Below are 15,895 nucleotides of genomic sequence, written 5' to 3' on the forward strand. Positions count from 1 at the left end.
AGAGGGAAACAAACAATGGGATGAAGTTCACTTGTAACCCAAGGAAAAGACAGTACCTAAGGTCTGTGTTTGGGAGTAGAATGTTTGTGGAGGACCCTCTGGGGGCGAAGCTGTCTAGTCGAATCCCTACAACTGAGAACAGAGGAAACAATTATATCTGGGTCCCCTTTATTCCAAGGGCTCCCTCCTTCCCTCCCGCAAATATCTCCCGTTACCAGATATACAGGCAGGCAGGGCGAGGCTCTGGCGAAACTGCTCCACTATAGTCCAAAACCACAGCAGCAGGGTTCCAGGCGCACTGTAGGTAGATTGAGTCTTTGTTTGCAGCGTTGGCGGGTGGACTATGTGTAGTCAAGCCTCTGACAACAAAATCCAGAGAGGCATACGGAGTATCTCTTATATCGCTGAAATTGGTACCAGCGTAGATAGTACCAGAAGGGAGTAAGTGGCCACCGGGGAAAGAACGCACCCACAGACACCCGGCCGACCCCCGGGAAAGCCGCTCCTGAAAGGCGGGCGGAGCGCTGGGTATGCCCACCCCTCAGCCGGGAAGGGAAAGCACCCCAGACACCCGGCCGACCCCCAGGAGAGCTCCAGAAAGGCGGGCGGAGCGCTGGGTATGCGGGGTAGTACAGGAGGAGGGAAAGGTTAAGGGCGAAATGCCGATGGAACGGCACTCAGTAAACAACAAAAACCCTGATTGTGGAGAAACCACGGCCAGGCAGACAAACAGTCTTCAGGGGCAAAAGCTCAAGGCGGTAACGAGCCAGAAACAAGTCTCGTGCAAACGGACGCCAAGGAAGACGAATAACATCCGGATACTGAAGGAAGTCTCAGGAAACAGGAAGCGGATCCCACGACTACGAGGCAAACACTAGAACGCGAAGCCTCGAGTCCTTGCGCGTTCCGCTTTTCTATCGCCCCGTCCTTAATGGAGCATGCGCATAGACACATTCACTACTCACAGTGTCCTGCGCTCGACAATCCTGACAGGGACCTCTCTGTAAGCAAACAGAAGGCAGGGTAGAAGGATGTCCCATCTTCGCCTGAGCTTTTCAGGTAATCCTTTGATCATACCCTTTAGGGTCTTGTTGAATCTCTCAACAAGCCCATTGCATTGTGGGTGATAAGGGGTGGTGAACTTGTAGTTGACACCACATTCCTTCCACATAGCTGTTAAGTATCCTGACATAAAGTTGGTACCTCTGTCAGATACTACCTCCTTAGGAAACCCCACTCTGGAGAATACTCCCAGCAGGGCCCTGGCCACAACAGGTGCTGTAGTGGTCCTAAGGGAAATTGCCTCTGGATACCTGGTGGCATGATCCACTACCACCAGTATAAATCTGTGCCCAGATGCAGTGGGAGGATCCATGGGACCCACTATGTCTATTCCCACTCTTTCAAAGGGGACCCCCACCACAGGTAGTGGTATTAGGGGGGCCTTTGTTGTGCCACCTGATTTGCCACTGGCTTGGCAGGTAACACAGGAGCGACAAAACTCCTTTGTATCTTCATTCATGTGAGGCCAGTGAAAGTGAGGGACAAGTCTGTCCCAAGTCTTGTTCTGGCCTAAGTGTCCTGCTAAAGGAATGTCATGGGCCAAGGTAAGAAGGAAGCCCCTAAATTGCAGAGGTATAACCAACCTCCTGGTAGCACCAGGCTTGGGGTCTCTAGCCTCTGAATAAAGGAGCCCTTCATCCCAATACACTTTATGGGTACCTTGAGCATTCCCAGCAGCCTCAGCAGCAGCCAGCTGTCTGAGGGGTTCAAGAGAGGGACAGGATAACTGAGCCTGCCTCAAGTCAGCCCTTGAAGGTCCCCCTGTCCCCAGAAACTCAACCTGATCAGGTTCAAGCTCTTCAGGGACAGTTCCTTCAGGGTCCTCTAGATCAGCTTCCTGTGAAGGCTGATCATCACTCTGAGGCAGGGGGGAAGGCACAGCCTTGACCCTCCTGTTCTTCTTCTTGGTAGGTGCTTGGTCCATTGTTCCAGGATCCAAGAACTGTGGATCAGTGAGGCACTTTTTGGCCTGTGACCTGGTCACAGCAAGGACATGTGATGATATACCTAACATCTCTGCATGAGTCCTGTACTCCACTTCTGACCATAGAGAACTCTCTAGGTCATTGCCCAACAAACATTCTACTGGGAGGTCTGCACTAACCACAACCCTTTTGAGGCCAGTTACCCCTCCCCGTGAGAAGTTAACAACTGCCACACTGTGTGAAGTAGTGGCATTGCTGGCATTGGTCACCAGGTAGTTCTCACCTGGTATGTACTGTCCAGGGTCCACAAAGCCTGGTGTCACCATAGTGACACTGGCACATGTGTCCCTGTAGGCTTGAACCACTTTGTCATTAATTAAAGGAGTCTGTCTGTACTTGCCCAGGTTACTGGGGCTCACAGTCAGGGACAAATCAATGTCCCCATCACAGATCAAGACTGCCTGTGTCAGGGTTCTGTCTAAGTCAGAATCTCCTTCAGTTCCCATAGTGATTCCCACTACACCCTTTGTCTGGGGACCAACACTGCTAACAGTAGTACTGGGAGCAGGTGCCTTAGGGGCAACAGTGTTGGGGGCTCCACCCTTTTTGCAATCACTAGTCCAGTGAGTTGTATTTTTGCAATGATTGCACCAGGGTTTCTTTTGACCTTCTTTCTTCTTTTTGGACTGTTGTTGGGACCCACCCTCCTTAGCAGTAGTTTGGGGCCCTGTTGAAGACTTCTGGTCTTTAGGTTTCTGATCTCCACCCTTTTGGTCTGTTTTCTTCTGATCACCCCCTTGGCCCTGGTTCTGGTTCTTTTGCTTAACCCTGGTTCTGACCCATTTGTCTGCCTTCTTTCCCAATTCTTGGGGAGAGGTCAGATCAGAGTCAACCAAGTGTTGATGCAGTTGCTGGTTTTGACAGTTATTTAAAATCTGCTCTCTCATCATCAAATTATACAATCCTGTAAAATCAGATACCTTACTTCCCAGCAACCAACCCTCCAAAGCCTTAGTGGCACATTCAATGTATTCAGACCAGTCCTGAGTCTGTGTCTTTTGGGTGTCTCTGAACATTAACCTGTACTGCTCAGTGGTTAAGCCTAACCCATCAACCAGAACACTCTTCAGGACTCTGTAGTTTCTGACATCCTCTTCTCTAACAGTGAGGAGTCTGTCTCTGCCTCTTCCTTCAAAGGAGAGCCAGAGGATTGCTGCCCACTGGTCTTCTGGAACCTGCTGTACTTTGCAGGCTCTCTCAAGAGCAGTTATCCACTTGTGGATGTCATCCCCACTTTTGTAGGGGGGCACAACCTTAGACAGGTTTCTATTATCGAAAACCCTATCTTTGTCCTTAGGGACAATGCTGCCACCAGTGGGTATAGACCCACTCTCTTTATGCTGTCTAGCCTTGCTCAGTTTCTCTTCCATCAGGGCTACTTCTAGCTCCTGCTTCCTGATCCTCAGCTGGGCTTCTTGCATCTTGGCCTCATGTTCCCTCCTCTGAGGGGTGGTCATCCTTCTCCTGGAGTGACCTTGAGAGCCTCTAGAGCCATGGGAAGCATTGGAGTCACCTGAGCGGTTCCTTTGCCTTCCAAGCCCTGTGTTAAGTCCACTGGGGAGATCCAGTGGGGTGAACCCACTGTCAGTCCCCAATAGCCTTGGTTTAGCTGGGCCAAGTATAACACTTGGCACTGGGCTAGTTCTCCCTTCATCCTCACCACTGTCTGTATCCCCCTCACTTTCCTCCTCTGTAGTATGGTTTTCATCTAAGGGATGGCTATTGGAAAGGGGTACCTCAGTGGCATCTTCAGAAGGGGGGCCTCCTGTTCCTGTCCCTAAGGGGGCTAACTGGGAAGCTCTCTTGAGCTCTCTTTGATTCTCATCATCTTGCAAGAGTGCTCTGAGCACAGCAGAGGTAGGGTTCTTGGGCTGTTTAAGGCCTCTAAGAGTTGCTAACTGCCTGAGCTCATTCTGATTAAGGGTAGCAAAGATGGATGGTGCCCTCGGGGGGTCACTCTCAACAGAGATGGGTACAGTGGACCCCTCTGCCCCAGCCATTGCTCTTAAGTGTGGGTGGATGTGTTGCAATCTACCTACACTTGGGTTTACCTACTAAACCTATCTAGTAGTTGTAGTCAGGGTGTGCTACTCCCTTTGCTCTACAACAACTAAGTTCAGTAGAACTTAAGTATATCTAATCTTGTTTTATATGTACCTACAGGTACCTATGTGATCTTTCAATTGGTAACCAAGAGATTACAATGGTAAAACACAGCAAGCTCAAATCCAACCGCTGCTCACCAATGTGAGAAGTTGGCCTGGTATATGCTGTTCACTAGTTCTAGTGACCACCTTGTACCATGCCAAGCAACCCTTATGGTGTGGTTGTAAGTCAACCTTTTTGGACTAGCTGCCCTAGTGGTAGCGTAGGCTAAGCAGTCTTTGAGGCTAAACTCGTGAAGCGTGTTAAGCAAGCTGTTTTACCAATAGTAACCCCCTTTTATACCAATGAAAGGACACCACACAGATATATATTCAAAATATATAGGTATTTATTTCTCAAAGTAACCCCTAGTCTCTTTATGAGCACAGGAGCACAAATCGTCAAACAAGATTATCACAGAATACACAGAAGTTGCACTTTATATGGATAGGCCCTGGTGGCCACTCGAACCATATACTAAAATAGTGGTATAAGTACCATGAACAGAAAAGGGAAAAGGCCTAGGGCCTCTAGAATCGCTGGGCCTACAAGGAGCTAACGTCAGTTAGTGACCAGGAGGTCCACGGGTGGCGTGTGCAGAGCAAATAGTCACACGCGTGCTCCCATAGGTTTCAATGGGTGCGTAAAAAGTACAAAGTTACTGCAAAAGGAATCTTCCGGATGACCTAGGAACTTAAGATTTGGAACACAGGCACTAGAGATGTAATACTACACTTGGGCACCGGAGTGCCAGCTTTACCTCACCCACAGGAAGCGGGTGCATAGGCCTCGAAGTGCGTCGGGTTTCTTCTATCGGTTCCGTGGGGCCTGTAGACAAAAGTGCTGCAGGCGGTCGGTCGGGAAGAGATGCAGGGGATCCAAGAGTGGATCGGAGATGTTGAAGACCTGTAAGCAGAGGGGACAGTGTTCACAGTCACTAGCCAGTGACCAGCGTGGCACCAGGTGGGTACCAGGCGATGTCGGGTGCAAACAGGTGGTGAGGGGTAGCTTGTCTCCGCAGCCACGTGGTCCCTGAAGGTCGACGACGTCCAGGAGTCGGCTCACGAGCTGTCCCACGCAGGCTCTCGCTGTCGGCGGTGTCGGCGACTTGATCGAAGCAAACAAGCCTTGGCAAAAGCAATTGTAGAAGGATTCGGAAATCAGCTGTTGGTTCTGACCAGCAAGGTCAGAGGGATTGCTCCTTTGGAGGGGAGCAAGGGCCAGTCTGGAGCAACCAGACCAGCGGTGTTTGTCGTAGATTTCGTCGCCAAGATGGCCACTAGCCAGCGGGCCAGCAACCGGTTAGGCGCGTCGAGTGGCAAAATGCAGAAGGGCCCCACGCAGATCGTGGAGATGCTGGAGGGCTCACCTTTGGTGCAGATGCTGCTCGAGGGTTGGGCTTCTCAGGACCCAAAGCACAACTTGGAGGGAGCCTCGGTTGTTGCACTGGTCAGCTTGTCGTAGTCGTTTCAAGATGGCTGGCTCCACGTGTCTCGGTGCCTCCACGGGTCTCCTCTTTGCAGGGACTGTGGATCGGGCGGTGAGAGGTCTGGAGGTCCAGGTCTTGTCAGTCTCTGGGCTCGGGCTCCGGCGGGAGGCGGCGGCAAAGCAGACGTTGATTCGCTGGATGGTGCTTGCGTTAGCAAGGTGGTCACTCCCTGACCACAGGGGAGATTGGCTTCAGTCCTCTGTGCAGCAGAGCGTCGAAGTTCCCGTCTTCTTCTTAGTTTTAAGTTGATTCCAGGATGTCTGAAGTCTTAGGACACAGCTCCTACCTTTAAGCGGATTCTAGGGGCCGGACTACCTGCTAGGTCCCTCCCTATGGGTGGGACCAGGAAGGGGGGTGGTTACACCCCCAATCCTTTGTCCAGCTCGCCCCAGGCCCGGGACTGGTGTGCCCCAGGACCGGTTTGAACTGGCATATGCACCGAGGCTCCTTGTGAGCCACAGGCATGTCTGGTTTCTTTCAAGCCCTACCTGACCAATACACAAAATCCTGTCTGGGGTGGTGCACGCACCTCCCCTGGCAGGAAACCCTTTGTCCACACCTCCCAAGCTGGAAGGACTCCCAGCAGCAGGAGGGCAGACTTGTGTCTGTGGTGGCAGCATCCATTTTGTGGAGCTGAGGCTATGTCTGATTTTACCCGGGTTTCAGGTACTGTACATGTCGTGTCCCTCTAGAAGGGTGGAATGCTAACCCCGTCGCCAGAATTGGCGAGGGGTTAGTATTCCAATTCGTATGACACCTTACTCGACATGTTTTGATAAAGCCAAACCAAAGATAGCATTTAACCGCGAGGTTCATAATGCACTTAAGAGTATATGGTATGACGATATCTGGAAACAGTAGAAGGAAGTTGTTCCGACCACTGCAGACAGGCTCAGCTCATGCCAGAGCACCATCTCACATGGAACCAAGCACTCTGCCTTCAGGATTGTTAAGGCCTGCCATAGGAGTGACTTATAGGTTACCAGGTGTCCCATTTAAGGTTAGGTATAGGTATACTACACCTAAGTAAGAGGTGATTACACCAACTTACCCCAGCTGAGTGATCAGCCAGTTGTGTCAAATTGTTAGGCCAAGCCTGGGGTGGCATAATACATGCTGCAGCCCTTGGCAGGCCTGGGGTACACCAATGCCCTGGGTACCTAGTGTACACTGGTACAGGGGCTGACAGGGTGATCCACTTCCCATTGGTTATGCACCTAGGGTGCATAGTTTTAATTTAGTAGAGAGAACAGCAGGCTGGGGGTCTGATTGGCAGGCCCACAGCCTCAATATGTCAAAAACCAGTGAAGCAAAAAGCAAAAATTTGGGGTGACCATAGGATAGCAGACCCTACTCTCCTACACCCCCCTTGCAAAACCAGGTGGTTTGGCGATAGGCCATTTTGATGTCGCCTCACTACGTTTTGGGCCCTTGCCTGCCGCGGGTACTTGGGCCTCCCACACAAGTGAGGCACCATTTTTACCGGGAGACCTGGGGGAACGCTGGGCGGTGGTAAATTTGTGTGAGCCCGGTGATGCCACTACTTTCCCACCCCAAAATGTGTGAAAAAAGTGATTTTTTGAGCAAAAATTGAGGTTTGCAGGGGATTCTGGGTAAGGAAACGTTGGGGGATCCACGCAAGCCATACCTCCCTGGAAGCCGCCGGGTGTCTAGTTTTCAGAAATGCGTGGGTTTGGTAGGTTTCCCTAGATGGCCGCCGCGCACCGGGCCAAAAACCAAAGTGACCCCCCTTGCAAAACCAGGTGGTTTGGCGATTGACCATTTTGATGTCGCCTCACTACGTTTCTTGTCCTTGCCTGCCGCAGGTACTTGGGCCTCCCACACAAGTGAGGCACCATTTTTACCGGGAGACCTGGGGGAACGCTGGGTGGTGGTAAATTTGTGTGAGCCCGGTGATGCCACTACTTTCCCACCCCAAAATGTGTGAAAAAAGTGATTTTTTGAGCAAAAATTGAGGTTTGCAGGGGATTCTGGGTAAGGAAACGTTGGGGGATCCACGCAAGCCATACCTCCCTGGAAGCCGCCGGGTGTCTAGTTTTCAGAAATGCGTGGGTTTGGTAGGTTTCCCTAGATGGCCGCCGCGCACCGGGCCAAAAACCAAAGTGACCCCCCTTGCAAAACCAGGTGGTTTGGCGATAGGCCATTTTGATGTCGCCTCACTACGTTTGTTGTCCTTGCCTGCCGCGGGTACTTGGGCCTCCCACACAAGTGAGGCACCATTTTTACCGGGAGACCTGGGGGAACGCTGGGTGGTGGTAAATTAGTGTGAGCCCGGTGATGCCACTACTTTCCCACCCCAAAATGTGTGAAAAAAGTGATTTTTGGAGCAAAAATTGAGGATTGCAGGGGATTCTGGGTAAGGAAACGTTGGGGGATCCACGCAAGCCATACCTCCCTGGAAGCCGCCGGGTGTCTAGTTTTCAGAAATGCGTGGGTTTGGTAGGTTTCCCTAGATGGCCGCCGCGCACCGGGCCAAAAACCAAAGTGACCCCCCTTGCAAAACCAGGTGGTTTGGCGATCGGCCATTTTGATGTCGCCTCACTACGTTTTGGGCCCTTGCCTGCCGCGGGTACTTGGGCCTCCCACACAAGTGAGGCACCATTTTTACCGGGAGACCTGGGGGAACGCTGGGTGGTGGTAAATTTGTGTGAGCCCGGTGATGCCACTACTTTCCCACCCCAAAATGTGTGAAAAAAGTGATTTTTTGAGCTAAAACTAAGGTTTGCAGGGGATTCTGGGTAAGGAAACGTTGGGGGATCCACGCAAGCCATACCTCCCTGGAAGCCGCCGGGTGTCTAGTTTTCAGAAATGCGTGTGTTTGGTAGGTTTCCCTAGATGGCCGCCGAGCACCGGGCCAAAAACCAAAGTGACCCCCCTTGCAAAACCAGGTGGTTTTGCGATAGGCCATATTGATGTCACCTCACTACGTTTTGGGCCCTTGCCTGCCGCGGGTACTTGGGCCTCCCACACAAGTGAGGCACCATTTTTACCGGGAGACCTGGGGGAAGGCTGGGTGGTGGTAAATTTGTGTGAGCCCGGTGATGCCACTACTTTCCCACCCCAAAATGTGTGAAAAAAGTGATTTTTTGAGCAAAAACTGAGGTTTGCAGGGGATTCTGGGTAAGGAAACGTTGGGGGATCCACGCAAGCCATACCTCCCTGGAAGCCGCCGGGTGTCTAGTTTTCAGAAATGTGTGGGTTTGGTAGGTTTCCCTAGATGGCCGCCGCGCACCGGGCCAAAAACCAAAGTGACCCCCTTGCAAAACCAGGTGGTTTGGCGATCGGCCATTTTGATGTCGCCTCACTACGTTTTGGGCCCTTGCCTGCCGCGGGTACTTGGGCCTCCCACACAAGTGAGGCACCATTTTTACCGGGAGACCTGGGGGAACGCTGGGTGGTGGTAAATTTGTGTGAGCCCGGTGATGCCACTACTTTCCCACCCCAAAATGTGTGAAAAAAGTGATTTTTTTGAGCAAAAACTGAGGTTTGCAGGGGATTCTGGGTAAGGAAACGTTGGGGGATCCACGCAAGCCATACCTCCCTGGAAGCCGCCGGGTGTCTAGTTTTCAGAAATGCGTGGGTTTGGTAGGTTTCCCTAGATGGCCGCCGCGCACCGGGCCAAAAACCAAAGTGACCCCCCTTGCAAAACCAGGTGGTTTGGCGATAGGCCATTTTGATGTCGCCTCACTACGTTTTGGGCCCTTGCCTGCCGCGGGTACTTGGGCCTCCCACACAAGTGAGGCACCATTTTTACCGGGAGACCTGGGGGAACGCTGGGTGGTGGTAAATTTGTGTGAGCCCGGTGATGCCACTACTTTCCCACCCCAAAATGTGTGAAAAAAGTGATTTTTTGAGCTAAAACTAAGGTTTGCAGGGGATTCTGGGTAAGGAAACGTTGGGGGATCCACGCAAGCCATACCTCCCTGGAAGCCGCCGGGTGTCTAGTTTTCAGAAATGCGTGTGTTTGGTAGGTTTCCCTAGATGGCCGCCGAGCACCGGGCCAAAAACCAAAGTGACCCCCCTTGCAAAACCAGGTGGTTTTGCGATAGGCCATATTGATGTCACCTCACTACGTTTTGGGCCCTTGCCTGCCGCGGGTACTTGGGCCTCCCACACAAGTGAGGCACCATTTTTACCGGGAGACCTGGGGGAAGGCTGGGTGGTGGTAAATTTGTGTGAGCCCGGTGATGCCACTACTTTCCCACCCCAAAATGTGTGAAAAAAGTGATTTTTTGAGCAAAAACTGAGGTTTGCAGGGGATTCTGGGTAAGGAAACGTTGGGGGATCCACGCAAGCCATACCTCCCTGGAAGCCGCCGGGTGTCTAGTTTTCAGAAATGTGTGGGTTTGGTAGGTTTCCCTAGATGGCCGCCGCGCACCGGGCCAAAAACCAAAGTGACCCCCCTTGCAAAACCAGGAGGTTTGGCGATAGGCCATTTTGATGTCGCCTCACTACGTTTGTTGTCCTTGCCTGCCGCGGGTACTTGGGCCTCCCACACAAGTGAGGCACCATTTTTACCGGGAGACCTGGGGGAATGCTGGGTGGTGGTAAATTTGTGTGAGCCCGGTGATGCCACTACTTTCCCACCCCAAAATGTGTGAAAAAAGTGATTTTTTGAGCAAAAATTGAGGTTTGCAGGGGATTCTGGGTAAGGAAACGTTGGGGATCCACGCAAGCCATACCTCCCTGGAAGCCGCCGGGTGTCTAGTTTTCAGAAATGCATGGGTTTGGTAGGTTTCCCTAGATGGCCGCCGCGCACCGGGCCAAAAACCAAAGTGACCCCCCTTGCAAAACCAGGTGGTTTGGCGATAGGCCATTTTGATGTCGCCTCACTACGTTTGTTGTCCTTGCCTGCCGCGGGTACTTGGGCCTCCCACACAAGTGAGGCACCATTTTTACCGGGAGACCTGGGGGAATGCTGGGTGGTGGTAAATTTGTGTGAGCCCGGTGATGCCACTACTTTCCCACCCCAAAATGTGTGAAAAAAGTGATTTTTTGAGCAAAAATTGAGGTTTGCAGGGGATTCTGGGTAATGAAACGTTGGGGGATCCACGCAAGCCATACCTCCCTGGAAGCCGCCGGGTGTCTAGTTTTCAGAAATGCGTGGGTTTGGTAGGTTTCCCTAGATGGCCGCCGCGCACCGGGCCAAAAACCAAAGTGACCCCCCTTGCAAAACCAGGTGGTTTGGCGATAGGCCATTTTGATGTCGCCTCACTACGTTTGTTGTCCTTGCCTGCCGCGGGTACTTGGGCCTCCCACACAAGTGAGGCACCATTTTTACCGGGAGACCTGGGGGAACGCTGGGTGGTGGTAAATTTGTGTGAGCCCGGTGATGCCACCACTTTCCCACCCCAAAATGTGTGAAAAAAGTGATTTTTTGAGCAAAAATTGAGGTTTGCAGGGGATTCTGGGTAAGGAAACGTTGGGGGATCCACGCAAGCCATACCTCCCTGGAAGCCGCCGGGTGTCTAGTTTTCAGAAATGCGTGGGTTTGGTAGGTTTCCCTAGATGGCCGCCGCGCACTGGGCCAAAAACCAAAGTGACCCCCCTTGCAAAACCAGGTGGTTTGGCGATAGGCCATTTTGATGTCGCCTCACTACATTTGTTGTCCTTGCCTGCCGCGGGTACTTGGGCCTCCCACACAAGTGAGGCACCATTTTTACCGGGAGACCTGGGGGAACGCTGGGTGGTGGTAAATTTGTGTGAGCCCGGTGATGCCACTACTTTCCCACCCCAAAATGTGTGAAAAAAGTGATTTTTTGAGCAAAAATTGAGGTTTGCAGGGGATTCTGGGTAAGGAAATGTTGGGGGATCCACGCAAGCCATACCTCCCTGGAAGCCGCCGGGTGTCTAGTTTTCAGAAATGCGTGGGTTTGGTATGTTTCCCTAGATGGCCGCCGCGCACCGGGCCAAAAACCAAAGTGACCCCCCTTGCAAAACCAGGTGGTTTGGCGATCGGCCATTTTGATGTCGCCTCACTATGTTTTGGGCCCTTGCCTGCCGCGGGTACTTGGGCCTCCCACACAAGTGAGGCACCATTTTTACCGGGAGACCTGGGGGAACGCTGGGTGGTGGTAAATTTGTGTGAGCCCGGTGATGCCACTACTTTCCCACCCCAAAATGTGTGAAAAAAGTGATTTTTTGAGCAAAAACTGAGGTTTGCAGGGGATTCTGGGTAAGGAAACGTTGGGGGATCCACGCAAGCCATACCTCCCTGGAAGCCGCCGGGTGTCTAGTTTTCAGAAATGCGTGGGTTTGGTAGGTTTCCCTAGATGGCCGCCGCGCACCGGGCCAAAAACCAAAGTGACCCCCCTTGCAAAACCAGGTGGTTTGGCGATAGGCCATTTTGATGTCGCCTCACTACGTTTGTTGTCCTTGCCTGCCGCGGGTACTTGGGCCTCCCACACAAGTGAGGCACCATTTTTACCGGGAGACCTGGGGGAACGCTGGGTGGTGGTAAATTTGTGTGAGCCCGGTGATGCCACTACTTTCCCACCCCAAAATGTGTGAAAAAAGTGATTTTTTGAGCAAAAATTGAGGTTTGCAGGGGATTCTGGGTAAGGGAACGTTGGGGGATCCACGCAAGCCATACCTCCCTGGAAGCCGCCGGGTGTCTAGTTTTCAGAAATGCGTGGGTTTGGTAGGTTTCCCTAGATGGCCGCCGCGCACCGGGCCAAAAACCAAAGTGACCCCCCTTGCAAAACCAGGTGGTTTGGCGATCGGCATTTTGATGTCGCCTCACTACGTTTTGGGCCCTTGCCTGCCGCGGGTACTTGGGCCTCCCACACAAGTGAGGCACCATTTTTACCGGGAGACCTGGGGGAACGCTGGGTGGTGGTAAATTTGTGTGAGCCCGGTGATGCCACTACTTTCCCACCCCAAAATGTGTGAAAAAAGTGATTTTTTGAGCAAAAACTGAGGTTTGCAGGGGATTCTGGGTAAGGAAACGTTGGGGGATCCACGCAAGCCATACCTCCCTGGAAGCCGCCGGGTGTCTAGTTTTCAGAAATGCGTGGGTTTGGTAGGTTTCCTTAGATGGCCGCCGCGCACCGGGCCAAAAACCAAAGGGACCCCCCTTGCAAAACCAGGTGGTTTGGCGATAGGCCATTTTGATGTCGCCTCACTACGTTTTGGGCCCTTGCCTGCCGCGGGTACTTGGGCCTCCCACACAAGTGAGGCACCATTTTTACCGGGAGACCTGGGGGAACGCTGGGTGGTGGTAAATTTGTGTGAGCCCGGTGATGCCACTACTTTCCCACCCCAAAATGTGTGAAAAAAGTGATTTTTTTGAGCTAAAACTAAGGTTTGCAGGGGATTCTGGGTAAGGAAACGTTGGGGGATCCACGCAAGCCATACCTCCCTGGAAGCCGCCGGGTGTCTAGTTTTCAGAAATGCGTGTGTTTGGTAGGTTTCCCTAGATGGCCGCCGAGCACCGGGCCAAAAACCAAAGTGACCCCCCTTGCAAAACCAGGTGGTTTTGCGATAGGCCATATTGATGTCACCTCACTACGTTTTGGGCCCTTGCCTGCCGCGGGTACTTGGGCCTCCCACACAAGTGAGGCACCATTTTTACCGGGAGACCTGGGGGAAGGCTGGGTGGTGGTAAATTTGTGTGAGCCCGGTGATGCCACTACTTTCCCACCCCAAAATGTGTGAAAAAAGTGATTTTTTGAGCAAAAACTGAGGTTTGCAGGGGATTCTGGGTAAGGAAACGTTGGGGGATCCACGCAAGCCATACCTCCCTGGAAGCCGCCGGGTGTCTAGTTTTCAGAAATGCGTGGGTTTGGTAGGTTTCCCTAGATGGCCGCCGCGCACCGGGCCAAAAACCAAAGTGACCCCCCTTGCAAAACCAGGTGGTTTGGCGATAGGCCATTTTGATGTCGCCTCACTACATTTGTTGTCCTTGCCTGCCGCGGGTACTTGGGCCTCCCACACAAGTGAGGCACCATTTTTACCGGGAGACCTGGGGGAACGCTGGGTGGTGGTAAATTAGTGTGAGCCCGGTGATGCCACTACTTTCCCACCCCAAAATGTGTGAACAAAGTGATTTTTTGAGCAAAAATTGAGGTTTGCAGGGGATTCTGGGTAAGGAAACGTTGGGGGATCCACGCAAGCCATACCTCCCTGGAAGCCGCCGGGTGTCTAGTTTTCAGAAATGCATGGGTTTGCTAGGTTTCCCTAGATGGCCGCCGCGCACCGGGTCAAAAACCAAAGTGACCCCCTTGCAAAACCAGGTGGTTTGGCGATAGGCCATTTTGATGTCGCCTCACTACGTTTTGGGCCCTTGCCTGCCGCGGGTACTTGGGCCTCCCACACAAGTGAGGCACCATTTTTACCGGGAGACCTGGGGGAACGCTGGGTGGTGGTAAATTTGTGTGAGCCCGGTGATGCCACTACTTTCCCACCCCAAAATGTGTGAAAAAAGTGATTTTTTGAGCAAAAATTGAGGTTTGCAGGGGATTCTGGGTAAGGAAATGTTGGGGGATCCACGCAAGCCATACCTCCCTGGAAGCCGCCGGGTGTCTAGTTTTCAGAAATGCGTGGGTTTGGTAGGTTTCCCTAGATGGCCGCCGCGCACCGGGCCAAAAACCAAAGTGACCCCCCTTGCAAAACCAGGTGGTTTGGCGATCGGCCATTTTGATGTCGCCTCACTACGTTTTGGGCCCTTGCCTGCCGCGGGTACTTGGGCCTCCCACACAAGTGAGGCACCATTTTTACCGGGAGACCTGGGGGAACGCTGGGTAGTGGTAAATTTGTGTGAGCCCGGTGATGCCACTACTTTCCCACCCCAAAATGTGTGAAAAAAGTGATTTTTTGAGCAAAAACTGAGGGTTGCAGGGGATTCTGGGTAAGGAAACGTTGGGGGATCCACGCAAGCCATACCTCCCTGGAAGCCGCCGGGTGTCTAGTTTTCAGAAATGCGTGGGTTTGGTAGGTTTCCCTAGATGGCCGCCGCGCACCGGGCCAAAAACCAAAGTGACCCCCCTTGCAAAACCAGGTGGTTTGGCGATAGGCCATTTTGATGTCGCCTCACTACGTTTTGGGCCCTTGCCTGCCGCGGGTACTTGGGCCTCCCACACAAGTGAGGCACCATTTTTACCGGGAGACCTGGGGGAACGCTGGGTGGTGGTAAATTTGTGTGAGCCCGGTGATGCCACTACTTTCCCACCCCAAAATGTGTGAAAAAAGTGATTTTTTGAGCTAAAACTAAGGTTTGCAGGGGATTCTGGGTAAGGAAACGTTGGGGGATCCACGCAAGCCATACCTCCCTGGAAGCCGCCGGGTGTCTAGTTTTCAGAAATGCGTGTGTTTGGTAGGTTTCCCTAGATGGCCGCCGAGCACCGGGCCAAAAACCAAAGTGACCCCCCTTGCAAAACCAGGTGGTTTTGCGATAGGCCATATTGATGTCACCTCACTACGTTTTGGGCCCTTGCCTGCCGCGGGTACTTGGGCCTCCCACACAAGTGAGGCACCATTTTTACCGGGAGACCTGGGGGAAGGCTGGGTGGTGGTAAATTTGTGTGAGCCCGGTGATGCCACTACTTTCCCACCCCAAAATGTGTGAAAAAAGTGATTTTTTGAGCAAAAACTGAGGTTTGCAGGGGATTCTGGGTAAGGAAACGTTGGGGGATCCACGCAAGCCATACCTCCCTGGAAGCCGCCGGGTGTCTAGTTTTCAGAAATGCGTGGGTTTGGTAGGTTTCCCTAGGTGCCGGCAGGGCTAGGGTTCAAAATCTACAGCTAGTCACTTTGCCAAAAAAAGGGTCATTTTTCGCTGCAAAACCACGTTGCGTTTTGCGCCGTTTCCTGTCGCGGGCACTAGGCCGACCCGCACAAGTGAGGTACCATTGTTCTCGTAGGACTTTGGGGAACGCGGGGTGGGTGGAAATTTGTGGATCCACGCAGATTCCAGAACTTTCCATCACAGAAATGTGGGGAAAATGTGTTTTTTTGGTCAATTTTTTACGTTTGCAAGGGATTCTGGGTAACAGACCATGGTGGGAGGCAGTCAAGTCACCCCATCCTGGATTTCCCTGGGTGTCTAGTTTTCAAAAATGTATAGGTTTGCTAGGTTTCCCTAGGTGCCGGCAGGGCTAGGGTTCAAAGTCTACAGCTAGTCACTTTGCCAAAAAAAGGGTCATTTTTCGCTGCAAAACCACGTTGCGTTTTGCGCCGTTTCCTGTCGCGGGCA

The sequence above is a fragment of the Triturus cristatus genome, chromosome 5_1 (genome assembly GCF_964204655.1).
Source record: "Triturus cristatus chromosome 5_1, aTriCri1.1, whole genome shotgun sequence".
Classification (NCBI taxonomy): Eukaryota; Metazoa; Chordata; class Amphibia; order Caudata; family Salamandridae; genus Triturus; species Triturus cristatus.